This window comes from Mobula birostris, chromosome 9, assembly GCF_030028105.1.
Source record: "Mobula birostris isolate sMobBir1 chromosome 9, sMobBir1.hap1, whole genome shotgun sequence".
In the NCBI taxonomy this organism is placed as follows: Eukaryota; Metazoa; Chordata; class Chondrichthyes; order Myliobatiformes; family Myliobatidae; genus Mobula; species Mobula birostris.
Window position 1 is genome coordinate 31,280,199 of NC_092378.1, and position 20,879 is coordinate 31,301,077.

The following is a 20,879-nucleotide window of genomic DNA, read 5'->3' on the forward strand; positions in this document are numbered from 1 at the left end:
CTTTGGAGATGGGTGGTAGGTGAGGACAAAAGGAATTCTGTTACTGTTAAGGCAACGGGAAGATGGGGTGAGTGGATATTCTGGAAATGGAGGAGATGTTGGGTGAGGGCAGCATCAAAGATGGATAATCTAACTATTTGAATTTCATGTTCATTTTAAACAATTTCTTTATTCCACTCAAATTAGTAACTGCCTATCAAGCTTCTATAATCACCAAAGGGTCAAGAGAATTCTACTTAAACAGTGCCTAAGGGATGGGATCCTATTGACTGCTGAACTTCACTTTCTAATACTGTTTCAATATACCTTCTGTAAGATTTTGTACATTAAGTGCAAAGGTCTTAGGCACATGTAAAAAATTCTGTAAAGCAAAGATGCTTTCAAAAATAATGAAAAGTTTCTAAATATTGAAAAAACTATAAAAGAGCAGTAAACAATGAAAAAAACCTAAATCAAATCAATATTTGGTGTGACCACCCATTGCCTTTAGAACTGCATCAATTTTCTTAGGTACACTGTCATGCAGTTTTATTAACAAAATCAGCTGGCAGGTTGTGCCAAACATCTTGGAGAACCTGCCACAGTTCTTCTGCAGACTTCAGTGGTCTCCCTTGCTTCTGTCTCTCCAGGTAATCCCAAGACAGCCTCGATGAAGTTGAGATCAGGACTCTGTGGAAGCCATACCATCTGTTGCAGAACTCCTTGTTCTTCTTTTCACTGAAAGTAGTTCCTTATGACCTTGGCCATGTGTTTGGGGCCATTGTCCTGCTGCAGAACGAAGTTTGGATGATCAGATGCCTCCCTGATGTTACTGTCTGATGGCTGAAAATCTGCTTGTACTTCTCAGCACTGAGTTTCCATTAATTACCAGATGACCAACTCTATTTGGAGAAATGCAGCCTCAATCCTGCAAGGAACTCCACTGTGCTTCACTGTTGGCTGCAGACACTGATCCATGTAGTGCTCTCTAGCTTTTCGACAGACAAAGTGCCTCCAGTTTAAGCCAAAAGTTTCCAAATTTTGACTTGTCAATCCAGAATACTTGCTGCCATTGTTCAATACCCCAGTCCTTGTGTTTTTGTGCGTAGGTGAGTCTCTTGGCTGTTTCCAGTTCAGAGAAATGACTTTTTGGTAGCAACTCCTCCATGAACCCATTTCTGTCAAGACCTCTCTGGATTATAGAGGGTGCACTTGAGTTCTAGTGGTTTCTGAGAGTTCAGAGATGATCGCAGTGCTGGACTTCTGATTTAGAAGGGCCATCAGTTTGATGAACTATTTCCGTGGCCAACCACTGAATTTCTGGTCTTCAACCTTGTCCGTTTCTTTGTACTTCTTCAGAAGAGCTTGAACAGAACATCATGAAACTCCTGTCTGCCACAAAGTTTCTATTTGGGCGAGACCTTGCTGATGCAGAATGACCACTGTGTTTTGTTGCTATGCTCGTTATTGCCATCATGTAAGAACTGACGATTTGAAAGTTGAACTGTCACACCTGCCACACCTTCACCTTTTAGTTGCCTAGTTTGATTCCTTCTGCACCTGTTTGTTTTAATCAGTTTAGTTTATTCAACTCATTATGCCATTGATTATTAGCATCTGTTTGTTATCTTTGTTTAATCATGCACTGGGCTATATACAGTACCTACAAAATAATCAAGTTTTTAAATTTGAAAAGTGATCTATTACTTAATATGTAACTTCCTCTCATGAAACGCAAAAAATTCTTTAACATTTAATTTTTTGGAAAATGAATGTTTAGAAATCTAAAATTGTTCTTTTCTACTAAAACACTCATGCAGAAGACAAAAAATAAACATCTAAAACAAAATTTGTATTAAAAAACTTAGGATGCCTAAGACTTTTGCAGAGTACTGTAGCTAATTTTGAACAAAAATACAATAAAGCAACTTTTCAACTTGAATGCAATGAATAAAACATTAGAAAACCATAATACAAGTTATCAAATATAATGCATTTTAGCTCCCCTTGTAATTACTGAATTTTGTCCTTACTATGAAAATTGGATATAGAATACTCATTGAGTAAGTTGTCCATTTCTTTATTAACCATCTGGACCAGTTTTTGTAGGGCCCTACAGTCTTTCTAATTCTTTTTTTCCAAAATATATCCACTCCAACCATCTAGTTCAAATCTTTACCCATTGCAATATTAATCCTTACTCTCTGCATTGTGAGGAACCACTTGCTCAAAGTGTTGTGCAGATAGTCAAGTTATACCTCTGTGCACCACTCTTCCCTATGGTTTCTTAACTTGTCTGTTAATGACTATCAAATCTCTCATACCAGTTTCCCTCTTCCAAGGATCCTGTAAAGGTATCTATCCTACAAAATAGTCAAATAATCTAGGAACTTCTGCCCCTGAACATTTCCAAATATGTCAGGCTTTTCCTAATGACTTAACAACTATAAAGTTTCTTGCAAGCAGACTGCATATTTGTAAAATTCATACATAGGCCTTCAACCTGCCTGGTTTGCAGTCAACATCGTGCCCTACTATGTGTAAAGTAATTTTATGAAATGCAGAACATCACTGTGCAAGTAACATTATATGGCTCTCTAGAGCTCCCCAAAATTACTAAAGAAACAAGCACACGTTGTTTTTCTCACTACATAAAGTCAGAGATCGACACTTTGGGCACCAAAGTTGGGAATTACCTGCAGAGTTTTGTGTTTCTATCATCCAGAGTAAATTGGAGATAAATAGACATGTTTCAATCACTTTGTAACTGCCCAGCCATTCTCAATAATTGTTTTTGTTTCATAAACATAGTAACTCCCATAAAAATCAGCCCACATACTGTAAATAAAATAATTTCACTGTGTTTTTTTAAAGATCCTTCATGAATAGACTAATGAAAACACTTCTCATGGAAGAATTGAATATATACAGCTTATGGTCACTGCATCTGGTACATAACGGAACCTCTGAAATGATAACACCAAAGGATTTAAAGTCGCTAACCCTCTGACGAAGACTAGCTAATAGACCTGCAGGTTCCTCCTCCTGAAGTCAATAATTAGCTCCTTGATCTTGCTAACAGGTTGTTGTTGTGGCACTACACAGCCAGATTTTCAATCTCCCTCGTGCTGATTCCTCAACAACTTTGATTTGGCCAACAGTGGTGTTGTCAGAAAACTTAAATATGGCATTACAGCTGTGCTTAATCTCAGTCATACATACAGTGGCATGCAAAAGTTTGGGCACCCCAGTCAAAATTTTTGTTACTGTGAATAGCTAAGCGAGTAAAAGATGAACTGATTTCCAAAAGGCATAAAGTTAAAGATGACACATTTCTTTAATATTTTAAGAAAACTTTTTTGTTTCCATCTTTTACAGTTTCAAAATAACAAAAAAGGAAAAGGGCCCGAAGCAAAAGTTTGGGCACTCTGCATGGTCAGTACTTAGTAACACCGCCTTTGGCAAGTATCACAGCTTGTAAACGCTTTTTGTAGCCAGCTAAGAATCTTTCAATTCTTGTTTGGGAGATTTCCACCCGTTCTTCCTTGCAAAAGGCTTCTAGTTCTGTGAGGTTCTTGGGCTGTCTTGCACGCACTGCTCTCTTGAGGTCTATCCACAGATTCTCGATGATGTTTAAGTCAGGGGACTGTGAGGGCCATGGCAAAACCATCAGCTTGCGCCTCTTGAGGTAGTCCATTGTGGATTTTGAGATGTGTTCAGGATCATTATCCTGTTGTAGAAGCCATCCTCTTTTCATCTTTGCGGCTTTTTTACAGATGGTGTGATGTTTGCTTCCAGAATTTGCTGGTATTTAATTGAATTCATTCTTCCCTCTACCAGTAAATGTTCCCCGTGCCACTGGCTGTAACACAAGCCCAAAGCATGGTTGATCCACCCCCTGTGCTTAACAGTTGGAGAGAGGTTCTTTTCATGAAATTCTGCACCCTTTTTTCCCCAAACACACCTTTGCTCATTGCGGCCAAAAAGTTCTATCCAAAAGTTCAAAGGAACATCTAAGCAAGCCTGATGCATTTTTGAAACAAGTCCTGTGGACTAATGAAGTTAAAATAAGTATCTGAAGTGCTTGATTATAGTCAGCTGCTGGTGGTATGGTATGTGGTATGTAAACTGTGGTTAGGAATCTGGAGGAGAATACCTTAGGTCAATAAAACAGATGGCATTTGACTGTTAGGTGTTCAAGGTCAGGGGAACAAGAATCAAGAGTTAAACTAAACTACTACATTGGAGCACCATCAAGAGTTTATCATGAACCACACAATTCTACCTTTTGCCTTTTCTGAATCAGTAGTTTGATCAGCAATCTGTATACTGAGAAGTCTTCTGGTCTGATCATTGTATCTGAGTGCTGAGAGAAAGCCATGTCTTGCTCAGACAAAGGACACAACAATCTCTCTCATTTGAATTGGATTGACTATTTCTTACATCCTTTACATACAGGAGTAAAAATCTTTATGTTACATCTCTATCTAAATGTGCAATCATAGTAATTTATAATAAATAGAACAGTCAATGTAATATAGAGTACACTCAAATCAGCATGAGTTCATCAGTCTGATGGCCTGACGGAAGAAACTGCCCCGGAGCCCGTTGGTCCTGGCTTTTGTGCTGCGGTACCACTTCCTGGATGGTAGCAGCTGGAATAGATTGTGGTTGGGATGGTCTAGGTCCCCAGAGATCCTACGGGCCCTTTTTACACACCTGTCCTTGTAAATTTTCCTCTGATACAGCAATCTGGCCCTCAGCTCCTCAATTTTGTTCTCCAACGATGGCACATTTGCTAACAAGATGCTGGGTAGAGGGGCCCTCATCCCTCTGCATCTCAGCCTGGCTTGGAGTCCCCACTCCTCCTGCTTAGCTTCTGGCCAATTCCATTCAAAGGTGCTGTACCTGCCTGGTCTGCTCAACCCTTCAGACAACTGTGAAATTTGTAGACCATTAAGTTGATTTAAAAGTACATTGCTAGAGGGAAATTACATGCTGCAGACTGCAGTGAGAGCAATTTGAAAGAACAGTTAGAAGCAGTGTATGTAGCCTGCAGAATGTCACCATTGTTCACTTGCATCATCTTGTCTTAATAGATAATTAGATCCAATCTGTGAAAATTTAACAAACTTTCTAATATGATTGGAGCAAGGGCTCATGAATCTTTTTGAAAAGTTACCCCTGTATATCAAGCAACACACATCAAAGTTGCTGGTGAACGCAGCAGGCCAGGCAGCATCTCTAGGAAGAGGTACAGTTGATGTTTTGGGCTGAGACCCTTCATCAGGACTAACTGAAGGAAGAGCTAGTAAGAGATTTGAAAGTGGGAGGGGGAGGGGGAGATCCAAAATGATAGGAGAAGACAGGAGAGGGAGGGATGGAGCCAAGAGCTGAACAGGTGATTGGCAAAAGGGATATGAGAGGATCACGGGACAGGAGGCCCAGGGAGAAGGAAAAGGGGGAGGGGGGAAACCCTCATAAATATTGACTTCTCTAACTTCTGCTAATGCCCCGCCTCCCCCTCATACCCCATCCGTTATTTATTTATATACACACACATTCTTTCTCTCTCTCTCCCTCTAACTATACCCCTTGCCCATCCTCTGGGTTTTTTACCCCCCTCCCCCTTTTCCTTCTCCCTGGGTCTCCTGTCCCATGATCCTCTCATATCCCTTTTGCCAATCACCTGTCCAGCTCTTGGCTCTATCCCTCCTCCTCCTGTCTTCTCCTATCATTTTGGATCTCCTCCTCCCACTTTCAAATCTCTTACTAGCTCTTCCTTCAGTTAGTCCTGATGAAGGGTCTTGGCCTGAAACGTCGACTGTACCTCTTGCTAGAGATGCTGCCTGGCCTGCTGCGTTCACCTGCAACTTTGATGTGTGTTGCTTGAATTTCCAGCATCTGCAGAATTCCTCGTGTTTGCCCTGGTTATCAAGTTCAAATGCACTCAAAATAGCATAGGTTAAGATCATACACTGTGGTGCCTGTCTCTACCAGTACTGGAAAGCAGAGGCTTTGCAACTCTGAAATGTACATACTGTACTGTATTGACTTTTTCCTAGTAAATGCTTGTAAAATCAGTTCAATGTCATTTAACATTTTGACTAATGTGAAAATTCACAATTCAATATATAAATAAAAACGAATGCCAACTTTGGTACATTCCTGGTTGAACTTAATCGTCAATAATAATGATTTTTAAATGCTGATAATTACAAATACTTTGGGAATTACATTGCAGGTTCCCCTGAAAAAATATATACATGTGCTACTAGTGTTTCTTTGGATCTTGATAAGGGGCACTATCTAGAATTCAACAAACAAATCATGCAGCAGGCATTCTGATCACAAATTCTCAGAGATGCTAAGAGCTACTTATATCCAAAAAAACCTACAAAGAATCATAGACGAAGAATCTGCAGATGCTGGAAATCCAAGCAACACCCACAAAATTCTGGAGGAACTCAGCAGGCCAGGCAGCATCTAAGGAAAAAACAGTCCACGTTTCAGCCAAAGACCCTTCGGCAGGACAAAAAAAATCAGCTCATCTTTCTGCACTAGATGAGACTGCACTTAACAAAGACAACTGAAACTGCAGCATATATCCCACTGAAGTGGACAATCTGAAGCTTTACTCACATCCACAGTTTTAATTATGTCTGTATGTAATACTGTATTTTAACAAGATTATACTGTATACTGCAGCAAATTTGTACACAGCCTCAACTTAACCAAACACAAGAGCTAAATATTGCACTTTCTTAATCTGAAAGCAATAAGTTACAACAAAGTATTACTTAGACACCATCAACTTCACAAAAGAACATCTATGATCTTTCATTTTCCATATTTACAAATACAAAATAATCACAATGACAAAAAATATACTTCCCTGTTTAGATTGCCCAGTTTTATCCCTTTTTAAGATCTTACACATATGTGGCTGCAGTTTCCCCTAAAATTAGAAAATGAATTGTGCATAAAGTATGAAGAATTAGTGCCTTTTTGATTAACCCTTTCTAAAATCATTTGATCTTTTAAGCGTCAAGTCTAATGCAGTGCAGAATTTATACTTCATATCCATCTCAAGTCATGTTCCAGATCTAAGCATTAAAGTTTAAGACCATTTCTGGCCTTAAATTTTAATGCTTAGTGTTAAACAGTTGAAGTCATTTTTAACAGTTTGTTTTGTTAAAATCAAGATATTTTGCAATGTGGGAAATAGATCAACTGGAAAATTGTGTGGAGCGGTGGCATATGGAAAAGTGCAAGAGAATGCAGACTGGGTCATCTAATACTGGCCCACCATACATAGAAGGGACATTAAAAACATTGACATAAAGAGAGATCTTCATAATTCTCTAAAAATTATGACATAGGGGATAGGGTAGCAAAGAAAGAATTTTGCATGTTTGCCTTCATAGGCAGAGATATTGAATATATTGGGATACCATATTGAAGCTGCTACCCTACGTAATTCTCGTCACCAGACCAAGGAAAAGATGTGACAGAACTAAAAAGAGTGCCGAAAACAATTAAATGTTTTAAATGAACCAATTTAAAACACAACTGTTTATATACCAATATTATCTCAAATATATTATGAAAAGTGCATTACAACCCATAAGAGGCCAAACAACTTGTTTTAGCTCAAATCGTATAAAAATATTTCCCTCTTTTTTTTCTTTCTTTATTAATCATTTTATCGATTTAAAAGGGAACATAAATGCAAACATGAGAATTATCTCATATATATATATCAATACAAATAGAGATTGAAATAGACATCATCAAAATCAAACATAGTGTTAAGCTAGTATATAATAAAAAAAGGAAACAGCTATTCTCCTCTTATCAGTTCATGAAGAGGAAAGAAAAAAAAACTTTGAATTTTAAATGAAGAAAAAAAGACCCCCAACTACACTATACGAAAAAAAAGAAAAAAGGGACTGGGCAGTCCATTCTGTGGATACAACCAAAAAAAAGAAAAACTTTCTGATCAAATATAAAACTTCAAAAAAAAAATTGGAAGAGTAATAAATCAAATAAAATGAAAATATTGAATAAAAGGTCACCAGATTTGCTCAAATTTAAAGGATGTATCGAATGTCCGACTTCTTATTTTCTCTAAACTTAAACAGGACATAATGGAAGAAAGCCGATAAAAGACAGTAGGTGGGTTAGAATGCTTCCACTTCAGTAAAATGGCTCTCCTAGCCAATGAAGTCGAAAAGGCTATCATACGTTGAGCAGAAACAGGAATATTTCCTGGTTTCGATGGGGTAATCCCAAATATTGCCGTAAGTAAATTAGGTTGTAGGTCCAGATCCAAGACTTTTGATAATATTTTTAAAACATCTCTCCAAAAATTGTCCAGCTTTATACAAGACCAAAACATACGAGTTAAAGTGGCCACCTCACTATTACATCTGTCACAAATATGATTAATGTTGGAAAAAATGTGCTAGTTTATCCTTTGACATATGGGCCCAATGCACTACCTTGAACCGTATCAAGGAATGAGAGGCACAAATAGATGAGTTATTAACCAAATGAAGAATTTTACTCCATTGATTATCTGAAAATGACTCTTGAAATTCTAATTCCCAAGCACATTTAATTTTATCGTTAAATATCATTCGTAAATTTAATATCCATTTATAAATTATAGGTATCAACCCTTTTTGAAGTGGTTTAAGCTGAAAAAGAGCATCTGTCATATTAGGTGGATAAGCAGAAGGGTAATTTGGCAGCAATCCACGTAAAAAATTCCTAATATGTAAATATCTAAAGAAATGTACATTAGGTAAACCATATTTATCCACTAACTGAGAAAAAGACATTAAAGTCCCGTAAAAACAAATCGAAGTTGTTATTCCCACGGTTTTCCAAATTAAAAAGGTCTTATCCAAAATTGATGGTTTAAAAAAATAATTAAAATGGATATTACTAGAAAAATATTTCCCTCTTTTCTAGCTGATGACTTGCAGATGTTTATGGGTGAAAATGCTTCTGACACCTGTTTTGAAGCTTCCTTTAAAAAAAACAATTTTAACTTAATTTCTCATTCTTATATCAAGCACATGCTGAATCGACATTCCTTATCTGCCTTACATGAGCCAGTAATATTTTACATATAATGTTTCATCAATCACTTTTTGCAGGCACTAATAATAGTCCAGTTTCTAATCAATTTGTCTCCTTGATATTTGGGATTGCCCTCATCTTCCTCTCTGCCCTGCTCCTGCCACCATGCCCAAAAGATCTCTTCTCAGGGTACTGCACAGTTAGAATTGTTACAACACAGAATGCATTGTTCTTTGCAAAGAAACCCTGTCAGTCTCAATGCTTCATTTCTTTTTATAGCTCTGCAACATTTCTTTTCTTGTACTTCATGTAAATACTGGCCACTTTAGTCATTATTTTCACAGCACATTCTACTTGTTTCCTGACCCCAGCCCCTTCCCCAAATAATTAGAGTACACAATCTGATTGTTCTGTTCCTGCATATCTTTTTGCTTTGAACCATTTAGTTGGTCTTCCCTTCACTTTCTTTACACCGCTGTTAAAAACTATCTGCCATTTGTCTGTCCATTCTGCCAGCCTTTGCCCTCTACTATTCACCTCACTCTTGACAACTCTTATCTACAAATTGTGAATTTTGCCCTGAAGTACTTAATTTTATCTGCATGAAAAACAAATTAATTTGACAATGAAATCTTTCATGCAAACTTGTAGACCAACAAGAGACTGAATCGTGGACTGTGTAATGGAAGAAAATGTCAGTGGATTCTAACACATCAAGCAATTTCTTTAATTCTAAACTATACATGAACATATATAATTTTAGCTCTAGAGAAAATTACAAAGGCTGAGTAAAAGACAGATTTCAAAATAAGGAGATAATTTTAAAATTAACTCATTGTTTAACAAATATAACTCAACAAGGGTAAGGACAAACAGGTAAACAGGACTAGAATGAGTAATTCAAGGGCTGCACTATTTTGGAATTATCTTTAATTTACAGAAAGTAGAATTAAAGAGGTGGCCAGCCAGGAGAATACTGATAAATCTGCAGAAGCAAAGGCAATGGATTACGCTTCTGTAGCTGATGAGTCAAGGCAGAGGATGATATTACAAAGGCCATTTAGTGGTGGCGCCAAAGGTCAAAAGTGTCCACATAATATCAAAGTTGCAAACAGCCTGGTTCAATTTCAGAGCCTTGTCAGGGACAGGGATTGATGTGATATTTTGGAAACTGAGGTTGTACCCATGCTGACACAAGACTGAATGTATTTTCAAATAGCATTACCTAGAGGCAGCAAGTTGATGAAAAGCAAGAGGCAAAAAGGGTATTCTCAAGTAATTGCTCATGCCACAAGAGGCGGGGGGGGGGGGGTGAGATTCTGGCTGTGTTCAGTCAAGATCCTTTTCTCTAAGTTTAGGCCAAAATTTCTCATCATTTGCTTTAAGGATATTGGTACTGGTATTGGTTTATTCACATGCTTCAAGATACAGTCAACTGATCAAAACATTGCACAGTGCACTAAACTAGAATAATCCAAAATAGTAACAATGCAAAATAAAGCTATCAAAACAATGTCATGCTGGTAAACAATAAAATGCAAAATCATAATGAGTTAGATTGTGAAGTCAAGAGACATCTTATTGTATGAGGTCCATTCAAGAGTCCAATAACAGTAGGTTAGAAGCCATCTTTGAGCCTGGTGCTATATGCTTTCAAGCTTTTTTATCTTTTGCCCAATGAGAGAGAGGGGAGAAGGCAGAACGTCCAGGGTGGGTTGAGTCTTTGATTATGCTGGCTGTTTTAATAAGGTAACAAGTATATACATAGTCTATAGAGGTGAGGCTGGCACTCATGAGGTGTTGAGCTGCATTCACAACTCTCTGCAGTTTCTTGCAGTCACATATAGAGCAGTTACCATGCAAAGCCATTATACATCCAAACAGAATGCTTTCTATGATGCATCAATAAAGAAATCTGTAATGGTCAGCAGGGAAATGCCAAATTTTATTAGCCTCCTGAGGAAGTAGAAGCATCCTTCACACCTAGGAACTTGGAAGTTCTCAACCTGAACATCACTGATGTAGACAACAGCATGTGCATCACCTCCCTTTCTGAAACCAATGACTAACTCTTTTGTTAAGGGAAAGATAGTTGTCATGACAATAGGTCACCAAGCTCCATCTCTTTCCTGTATTTTGACTCATTGTTATTTGAGATACAGTCCACAACAGTGGTATCAACTGTAAACCATAAATGGAGTTAGAGCAGAATCTGGCTTCAGACGCAGAGTTGGGGGCTGAGGATGCAACCTTGTGGACCACTATAAACATACCTATAACTTTCTCCTTGCCAAACTACAAGCCACCACAAACCAAGATGCATTATTTCTGTATCTTACTTTCTTCCTTTCTCCATCTTAGTGTTTCTCCAGATCCAACAGATTTGTTTTTCCTCCGCTTGTTCAGTTTTAGTCCTTTCCCCACCCCCCCAATCAAAATTGTTGCTTTGTATTTCTTGTTATTTGAGTGCACCGATAGAAAATGCTTATTTAAACCATCACTTCTCTGCCAAGCTTGATTCCCATTAAGTCCACTGTTCCTTTGTGTTCTCAATGATTTATGTCAAAAATTTCAATCTCTAACTCAATTTACCTTGTATTCTCTCCCTAATTTCATGGACCTCTCAAAGTCCAAATTAAATTTATTATTGAAATACATATATATTACTATATACACCTTGAGATTGATTTCATTGTAGTCTTTAACAGCGGAGATAAAGAAAACAGAATTTCTGAAAAACTATACACAAAGACTGACAATAACCAATACGCAAAAGACATACTGCAAATAAAAAGAAATACTGAGGAGTTTTAAAGAAAACTTCAAAGTGAGCCTGTAGGTCAAAGAATCAGTTCAGAGTAGTGGTGATTGAAGTTATTCACAATGGTTCAGGAGCCTAATGGTTGTAGATTAATAACTGTTTCTGAACCTGATAGTATGGGACCTAAGACTTCTGCATCTCCTATAATTGTAAAAAGAGGTCATGACATGGGGGGTCTTTGAAGATGGACGCTGCTTTTGTGTGGCACTACTGCATGAAATATACTCAATGGCAGTCCCTGAATTTGTGTTCCCTCAATATATGCTATCTCAAGTCTTCTCTTCCCCTATAGTCTTAATCAGATTAAGCCACCTCTGACCATATTCTTGTATCTCCCTTCTGGTTCCAAGTCACTTAGAAGGACATCTTTAAACACATTCATCTCAATTTTTATCACTTCAAATCCTGAGTGAATTTGATTGTTTATGTTGCATAAAATTTGTTTAAGGGCTAATTTCTAAGGGGATCTTCAGAGGAGAGGAGAAGATGGCGGCGCGACGCAGCTCACAGTAGCCACTCCGGTGGTGATGTCTATTATTTGTCAAGTAAGGATGGAGACAGACGTGAGAGCACGGAGGAACATCTGGTGAAATTTCTGAAATGCCTGCTTCGCCGCTGCTGCTACTGTGTGGTCCAAAATCTCAGGAGGGGAAGGCCCCGAGTCCTTAGCTTTGCTTGTTGCTCGGTGGCTGGGGCGGGGTCGAAGCGCTCAGCAGAATGTGGTGCTCAGTGACGAAGGGTTGGTCGGAGGCTTGAAATTTTCGGATGGACTCAGAGTCTGCTGTGGTTGGGTGCTTCTAATGGTATGCATCAGCAAGTTTGCGGCACTTGGAGGTTCATGGCAGGGAGAGTTTTTCCCTTCTACCGCCTGTGTGAGACGTTGGGGCTATCGGACTTTGAGACTTTTTTTTTACCATGCCCATGGTCTGCTCTTTATCAAATTACGGTATTGCTTTGCACAGTTGTAACTATATGTTATAATTACACATAAAATTTGCTGGTGAACGCAGCAGGCCAGGCAGCATCTCTAGGAAGAGGTGCAGTCGACTTTTCAGGCCGAGACCCTTCGTCAGGACTAACTGAAGGGTCGACTGTACCTCTTCCTACAGATGCTGCCTGGCCTGCTGCGTTCACCAGCAACTTTTATGTGTGTTGCTTGAATTTCCAGCATCTGCAGAATTCCTGTTGCATATGTTATAATTATGTGGTTTTGTCAGTTTTAGCCTTGGTTTGTCCTGTGTTTCTTGTGATATCATTCTGGAGGAACACTGTATCATTTTTTAATGCATGCATTTCTAAATGACAATAAACGTGGACTAAGTGTCCCCATAATCTAATCTAAACTCATCCTGGAAGAGGTGAGTAATCTGAAAATGTGCAGAATTTCACATTTCTTTCCTACATCCCTGGATGTTTCTCAGATTGAATCATTTGACCTTCATTTCATGATAAAAACACAATTAACCATATTAAATCATATTCCAAAATCCTAAATTTTTTATCAGATAGACTCATTCCAGTTGGGAAAAGATCCAAAAAGTGACTCATATACTTAAGTATTTTTAAGAGTCTGATATGAGGAAACATCCCATGCACTAAGCATAAAATAAGGCAAGAAGCTTCATTTGACAATTTCTTATTAGACTGTAGGCCATTCCATCCATTGATTCTATGTTAGCTCTCAAAACAATCCATCAATACCACTTCTCTTTCTGTAGCTTATTCTCTCACACACCAAATCTCTCACTACCATCCAAGTTGGAAGGACATTATGGTGGCTAATTAACCTATATACCAACATGCCCTCAGAATGTGGGAAAACCGGGAGAACTTTGAGAAACCCATAATGGCAGCAGGAGACCATGCAAGCTCCACACAGACAACAGAGGTCAGAATCTAAGCTCAGTTGCTGGGGTTATGAGGCTGCTACACTGACCGCAGGGCTAAAATCTTAATTGTAATTAAAAATCTTACTTATGTGTCCTCTAGATACAGTAGAGACAATAAATCTTACCCACTGTGGGAATTAGTAACCTCAAAGGTCCAACTTACAAAGGAAGCAAATCACACATACTATTGAATTTTTTGTTTCTTATCTCACTTCCTGTTTAATCAAAATCTTCTCGTGTATAATACCAACTCCCCATCCTCACGGTGTTTTCTTTAAACAAACACTTGTTTTGAAATAACAAGACACTGATTTGGCTCACAAGGATTATACTCTCCAGTCACTAGAGGCTGCCCTGAATTTGAGTGTTGATATTCAAAGTAGGAAAGCATGACAGAACCTAAGGAGAACTGAAATTACAGTAATAGTTTTTAAGACTTGAAATAAAAATAATATTTTTTCAGTAAAATGCTATGTGCTTCTTTTCCCGTTGATTATTTGGGATGCTTATCTATTTCAAATTAACCTAGATAAGCTTGCAATTGTAAAGATGATGTTATTCCTTCTCCAAATAATTATTTCATTAGGTGGGCTGGTTTTCAGCCTAAGTTGACTAAACCAGCTTAAAAGAATGATAAATTTCAAGTTACATTCAGCAAAAATCAGTTTTTCAAAATCTAGCAGACTGCCTTTTAAAAAAAAATGTGCTTGAAAAGAGCCCTGGTTGCAAAATGGCTGTATCTCCAGATCAAATTATCAAAGTTTACCACAACTGGATTTATTTAGGTACAGTACAAATTTTTAAATATTTTAGTAAATTACATGATTTAAATATTTAAGAAATTGACTAATACATGCCCATGCACCATAAGAATCCTAGGAAACTACACAGTTTAGGTTATTTTCTATTACTTAATATCAGGTCTTTCAAAAGGTGAATAAACAAATTTCACGATATATGTTAGTGATAATAACCTGAATTAAAACTTATTTTTATTCACATTGTTACCTACTTATTCCACTGCCTATTAACCTGCAAATACATTTTAAGAGGTTGTTATAATGGTAAACAAGAGCTAAAAACTATGCATATTGTGTTGAGACATTTTAATATTTTGTGAATGCATCACTTGCATGACTTTAACAAAATTTAACATGAAAAAGACCTGTTTGTCCTTCAATGCTTCACTGCCATTCAAAAAGATCATGACTGCTCTGAAATCTCTCCACCTTTACTATATATCTCAATCTTTAGATTACAAAAATATATCATAAAATGTAAAATTATCTGTTAGCTAATCATGGCAAAACTCATTTTCTTTTAAAAACTGATAAATAGCATTGCTATTATGCCATCATTTTTATTTGAATGTTTAATATTTTACAAAATTCGGGGCTTAAGGTCAGGGTTAAGCCATTTATAAAAGCCTTTTCATGTATACAGTGATTAATGTTAAATTGCCAACATACTGTAGATATGTATAAATCAAAAATCAGCCCTACTTAAAATCATTCATTACTCAGAACTACGAAAAAATGAAAATAAACAAATACTTTTCATTTATTACAGTTACCAGCATGCTTAACTTTCTAGATCCACTCAATTACAATTTCAAAAGATTTTTAAAAACTCTATTCAAGTCCAAATTAGCCTAGTCAGTCTTCAAAGCAGAACTTGCAACATTTGATTTAAACTTTCCTGGTGAAATTAAATGATTGTCCCACCAACACTGAAACACAGTGACACTGAGAGTCATCATCTTAAGCCATTTCTCCAGATAAAGGACAATATTGAAGAGTGGAAGATACATAAACATTTATTTTAATTGGTGTGGCCTTTGTACTGTTGCTATGACATTTGACTTGGCACAAAGGTCCAAAACCATTACAAACCAAAAGCACACATATGTATATAGACAAGCATAATCTTGTCCATACCAATTTCCATGATCTTGTTCCTTCAGTTCCCCTACCTGATCTCCAGCCCCCTTTATTCTCATTATCTTTGTCCCCCATCTCCTACCCCTTCACTCAGAATAAAAGTCACCCATTCCAGAAGATAAGAATAATTTTCTTAAGGCCATGAATCTTTAGAATTCTCTGCAGCAAGGAACTGTGGAGGTGATAGACATGTAAATAGGAGAGTCAAGGAGTATAGGGAGACACCAGAAAAAGTGTTGAGGCCAAGAGTGGATCTCTCACAATTTACTGAATGGCAGAGCAAGCATGAGGAAATCACATGCTCCTATTGCTTACATCTGCAGCTTCCCCCTCCCTTGACTCGTCAATTTCCCCCATTTTGGTGATATTCCCTCTAGTCTGTTCTCTCCACTTCATCTTCCATACTAAGACATACTATCTTTTCATTTTTCCATTTTTGATGAAGGATTCACATCTTCTACTCCCTGATGTTGCCCTTCCAGCATTATCTATATTTGTTCCAAGCCTTCTTCACAAGTAGTACCTCAGGACTGACAGCGACTTGCTTCCGCTCCAGTTATGTGATGCTGAGGTGACCAATGAGGCCAATATGAGAAATGCAGACAGTTTCACAGATGGGGCAGGTGATACCTGACTGAACAGTTGAATGGGCATTTTATGATGTAGTGCACTGCTTCTGTCATTTATGCTAGGCTTCTGTGTCCTTTAATCCATGGACAAGAAGTTGAAAATAAACCCCAAGTCTCCTCTTCCTTAGGAGGGGCAGAGCTACGATGGCACTGGACACTGACTTCTTTGAGGTCATCCATGAAAACAGCTTAATTTCTACCTTTAATGTCTCTCTTTTTTCCTTTTCAAAGTGGATGGGTTCTGTTGAAGACCCTGACCTACAGCTGCACTCGAACTTTTGGTCTTTACAACATTGGTTCCCCCTTTCGGTAAGACTAGCCATTTTCGACATCCCAAGAATGCAGCCTAGAAGACAAGCGCATCTTCGGGGTTCCGAGGCTTTGTGGCTCAGGGGATGAGCCAATTCTAAGCCTATTCTGCCGACTGAAGCATCATGGGTGAAAACAATATCAGGAACAGTGGATCAGCTGTCAGAGGGCTCTGCGCTCGGGTCGCTTGCTTTCTCTCTCTCTCTCTCATTGGTGAGGGAGAGTTTGTTGCTGATTCTCGAGTTGGAAAACTCGGGGCAGAAAAAGCAGTGTGACCAACTTTAACACCATGAATCAGTGAGTGATTTTTTTGTCTTCTCTCTGGCCCTTTATTAGGGAGAGACAGAGTGCATGTGCTATGTTGAAATGTTGGGTGAACGATCTACTTTTGTTGTACTGCAGATCATGGCCTTTTTTGAGGGCTTTGCTATTGCTTACTCGGCGGGTAGAGGGTGCTGATGCTTTTATCCTGAAGTCAGTAGGTCGATGCTTTGCTGCTGCTTGTGCGTGGGGTGGGGGAGTAGGGGGGCTTTGGGGGTTCTAGCAATGTTACTGTTCCTCATTCTTTGGGTCACTATTCTGTTTTTGAGGATGTCTGCGAAGAACAAGAATTTCAGGTTGTATATTATATATATTCCCTGATATTGAATGGAACTATTGAACGCTTCCATTTGTGTGGTCACATGTCGGGGATTTCCAGGAGTCAATGGGTATGTTTCATTATTCCAAGGAGGCTTTGAGCACATCCTTGGATGTTTTTTTTCTGTTCAGTTCAAACTCAAAAAAGGTGACAGGGAGGCACGAGTTACTTTTGAAGGCCAGGGTCAAGTAGGAACAATATGCAAAGTTAAAAGAAAAAGTCACAAAGATATGGTGAGATTATCTGATAAGGGCATATACATTTTAATATTAAAAAAACTGTACCATTTATTCCACAACAAATAATGAAAATTGTGAAAGATCATCTCAACTCTTCATGGCCTAATGTGGACTTACAATTAATAAACTCTGCTTAACCAATCAAATAAAATGATAATCAAAACATTTGTCATATCTGATAATGACTAATCATATACTTGATATTTATATTGCATGTTACCCTTGGTAACGTGCTGGAATTTAATTTTGTTGCCAATGTTTTCACTTCACCTCTAAACTGAGTATTTTTACCAAATTTTAATGTCTGTGCAAGGATACCTTTCAAAATGCACACAGATTATGGAATTACATACAAACTGGTGTAGGACATTTAGTCCCTTAAAACCTGTAGAACTATAGATTAAGCTATAATCTCCAATTTCAATTATGCATTAGTATACCTGAGTACTTAAAATCTTTTGGCATCCATCACTATATTTTGATGTTATTCCACACCATTCATGTTACAATTAAAACTCACTGTACCTAACCAAGATTAGCACACATTCTACATCAGCTGACACTTCTCAAATTCCAAAAAGGCTACAACAATATTTATGTTTCAAACTTAAGATACTTTTCCACCCGCTCTCCTTTTTATAAAACGGCCATGATACTTCTACTTAACTATAGCTATGGATAACATTTAATTTGTTACATAGGTAGGTCTCCTGCTCTTCACCACACCCCACCGATGAACTTGATTGAACAGCACGAAAGATGCAGATCTGTAGGGTTGTTCGCTAAGCCAGAAGGTTAGGTCGCAAACTTTTCATCATGAGGTGACATAATCAGTGTTGTTTCTGCTGAGTGCTCGCGTTTATATTGGTTTGACTTGTTGTTCTGATTGGTTGGCTCTTGCACTGGCCACTGGTCTCCACTGGGTCCCAGCCACTGGCCCATATCCCTGGTTATCGGTCGTTGTGAGCTCTGGTTCCTCGGGTGTCCACAACTCACCCCTCGGCCCTGATCCTGCAGACACATAGGTTCACAAATTGCATCCAGTTCCATATGCTTCTTAATAGAGTCTTCGATTGAGAAACAAACTTGTAAGAATTCTCTTGATTTCTTCTTTTGTGCTACTGCCAGGATTTTTGTAGTTTTCTAGATGAACTTGGTGTCCTTCTTGGTCTTCATGTACTGAGATAAGTAACAGAGGATTGTGTCTTCTTACAGCTGGCTGATGTTCATGTAATCTCGTAGGTAGTTTTCTCCCCGTCTGTCCTCCTGAGTTTGGGGCCGTCTCCACGTTGGATTTGGCATATTACATTTGTTCTCTCCATGTGGCCTGCTGGATTGTTAGGTCTCAACACAAGCATTCTGATAGTTGTGTTAGGTTTGTGCGCTATCATTATTGTGTGGTTGGAGCTGGCTTGATTTCATTTTGGAAATATTCCTGATGTATGGTAGGGTTAGCCTCTTTCCCTGTCTGTTCAGTAAGAGTTAAAAAGTTGTTTCTCTGGACAAGACACCTTCCAATTACAGTAAGTTTTTTGGATAGTCATTGAGTATAATACTTTGGAAAGGCGATTTTCTTCATTCTTTGAAGTTCACATACTGCAGCATGCTTCCACTCGGTTCAATAGGTTTTGGACACAACCTCCTTTGTGGTAGTTGGAGTGATTGCAGTGACCATTGAGGATTTGGTCTGTATGTTTCCAAACTTCTGTCCGCATTCCTCCTGATCCTCCTGAAGGGAGTTGGTTGCTTGCTTCGACTTAGCACATCCATAGTTTTGGTCTGATGATCGGTAATACCGCCCTCTCCAGTTTTTGCAGGACAGCTTCTGCAATGGGCCTGGATATAGGAGATCCCACTGGCGTTCCTTTCAGCTGTTGGTAGAGATGTCAGTTAAATCTGAAGTACGTTACAGAGCAAAAGTTCAGTAGTCCGCATATACTTTGGGGTCTCATAGATTGGGGTTTGCTGCTGGTTTTTAAGTAGTTTGGTTGGTTTTTAGTAGTTTGCATATCGTTTCTTTCACCAAGTTGTGATTGATTGACATGAACAGTACAGTGACGTTGAATGAGACCATCATTATCCAGCTGGATGTTCTGCAACTTCTGTAGAAACTGTCATGCGTTGTTTATTGATTAGTCCGATTGAGCGACAAGATGCTTTAAGCATATTCGTAGTTCTTGAACTGGATGTAATTTACAAACCTATGTCTCTGCGGGAACAAGGCCAAGGGGTGAGCCACAGATACCCAAAGAACCGATGCTCACAACAACTGATTACTAGGGATATGGGCCAGCGGAGATCACTCAACTATCCAGTTGGCCAGAACTCAGTGAAGGCTAGCAGTGTGACAGTCAATCAGAACAACAGGTCAGACCAATGTAAATGCAAGCACTCAACAGAAACAACATTCAGCTTTCTGCTGATTACGTCACTTCAACTGGTGACAAAACATTTGCAATCTAACCTCCACGCTCGGCAAACAACCCTACAAACAGCCAACCCAAACTACCAACCTTTCTCTTTCACTTCAAACAAAAAAATGCATTTTCTTTAAGTAAAAAGCACTACTGCATTAGTTACCCAATCACAAACAAGAGAAAATCTGCAGATGTTGGAAATCCAAACACACAAAATGCTGGAAGAACTCAGCAGGCCTGGCTGCATCTATGGAAAAGAGTACAGTTGACGTTTCGGGCTAATGTCAATGTAAGACAAAACTCTGTTTAATTCACTGCATCACCGGTATGAAGCATAGTGCAAGAAATTATTTCCCTCATCTGAATAGATTTTTTGCAAGCACATCTAACCTTAAGATTTTACCACATTTTCATCTGAAAAAAGCTAGTAAAATGCACATGGCTTGCATATTGAAGAGTCTAAGAACAAAACTCTGAGATCTAGTGGTAACACAGATGATCACCTCCCTTTCTCCTCATCCCACCACTGAGCCCAGTGGTGGATCACTGATAAAGGGGCCAGAGGATCTTTGCATTCAACTCCTTCGCTTATTCTCAGGCCCACTGATAAACATTAACCTCATTCATTTGAACATGGTTAGCAATCTCCTGATAAAACGTAATTACTTAGATTATTTTAAAATTTACTTAATGTTAATGTTTTCATTTGCTAGCTTTTTCATGTATTTTAAAAATTATTTTGAAAATGTAAATAATGTTTCAAAAATTAGTCTATTTATAACTTAAATGACAATGAAAAACAATTTAAATGCTGTTCAAACATCTCTGATACTGGCAAGCTGCTTGCTGACCTTCAGGTCCACAGTGCTTTCCTTGATTTAGCATTGAAAATTGGCATTCCTGGGTTTTGACTACACCCTGGGATA

General features: G+C 38.3%; 1 protein-coding gene across 7 annotated transcripts in view; it reads right to left on the reverse strand.

The window, feature by feature from the left end:
• LOC140202643 (protein kinase C and casein kinase substrate in neurons protein 2-like) overlaps window positions 1-20,879 on the reverse strand; it is a 105,954-nt gene that overhangs the window by 58,384 nt on the left and 26,691 nt on the right. Inside the window, exon 1 of one of the 7 annotated variants that reach the window (XM_072267737.1) lies at window positions 6,378-6,570. The exons of the other annotated variants lie outside the window; for them this stretch is intronic. The gene's annotated coding sequence lies outside the window, so the exon portion shown is untranslated. Of the gene's footprint in view, window positions 1-6,377; window positions 6,571-20,879 lie in introns of those variants that run through there. 7 annotated transcript variants of the gene reach the window in all.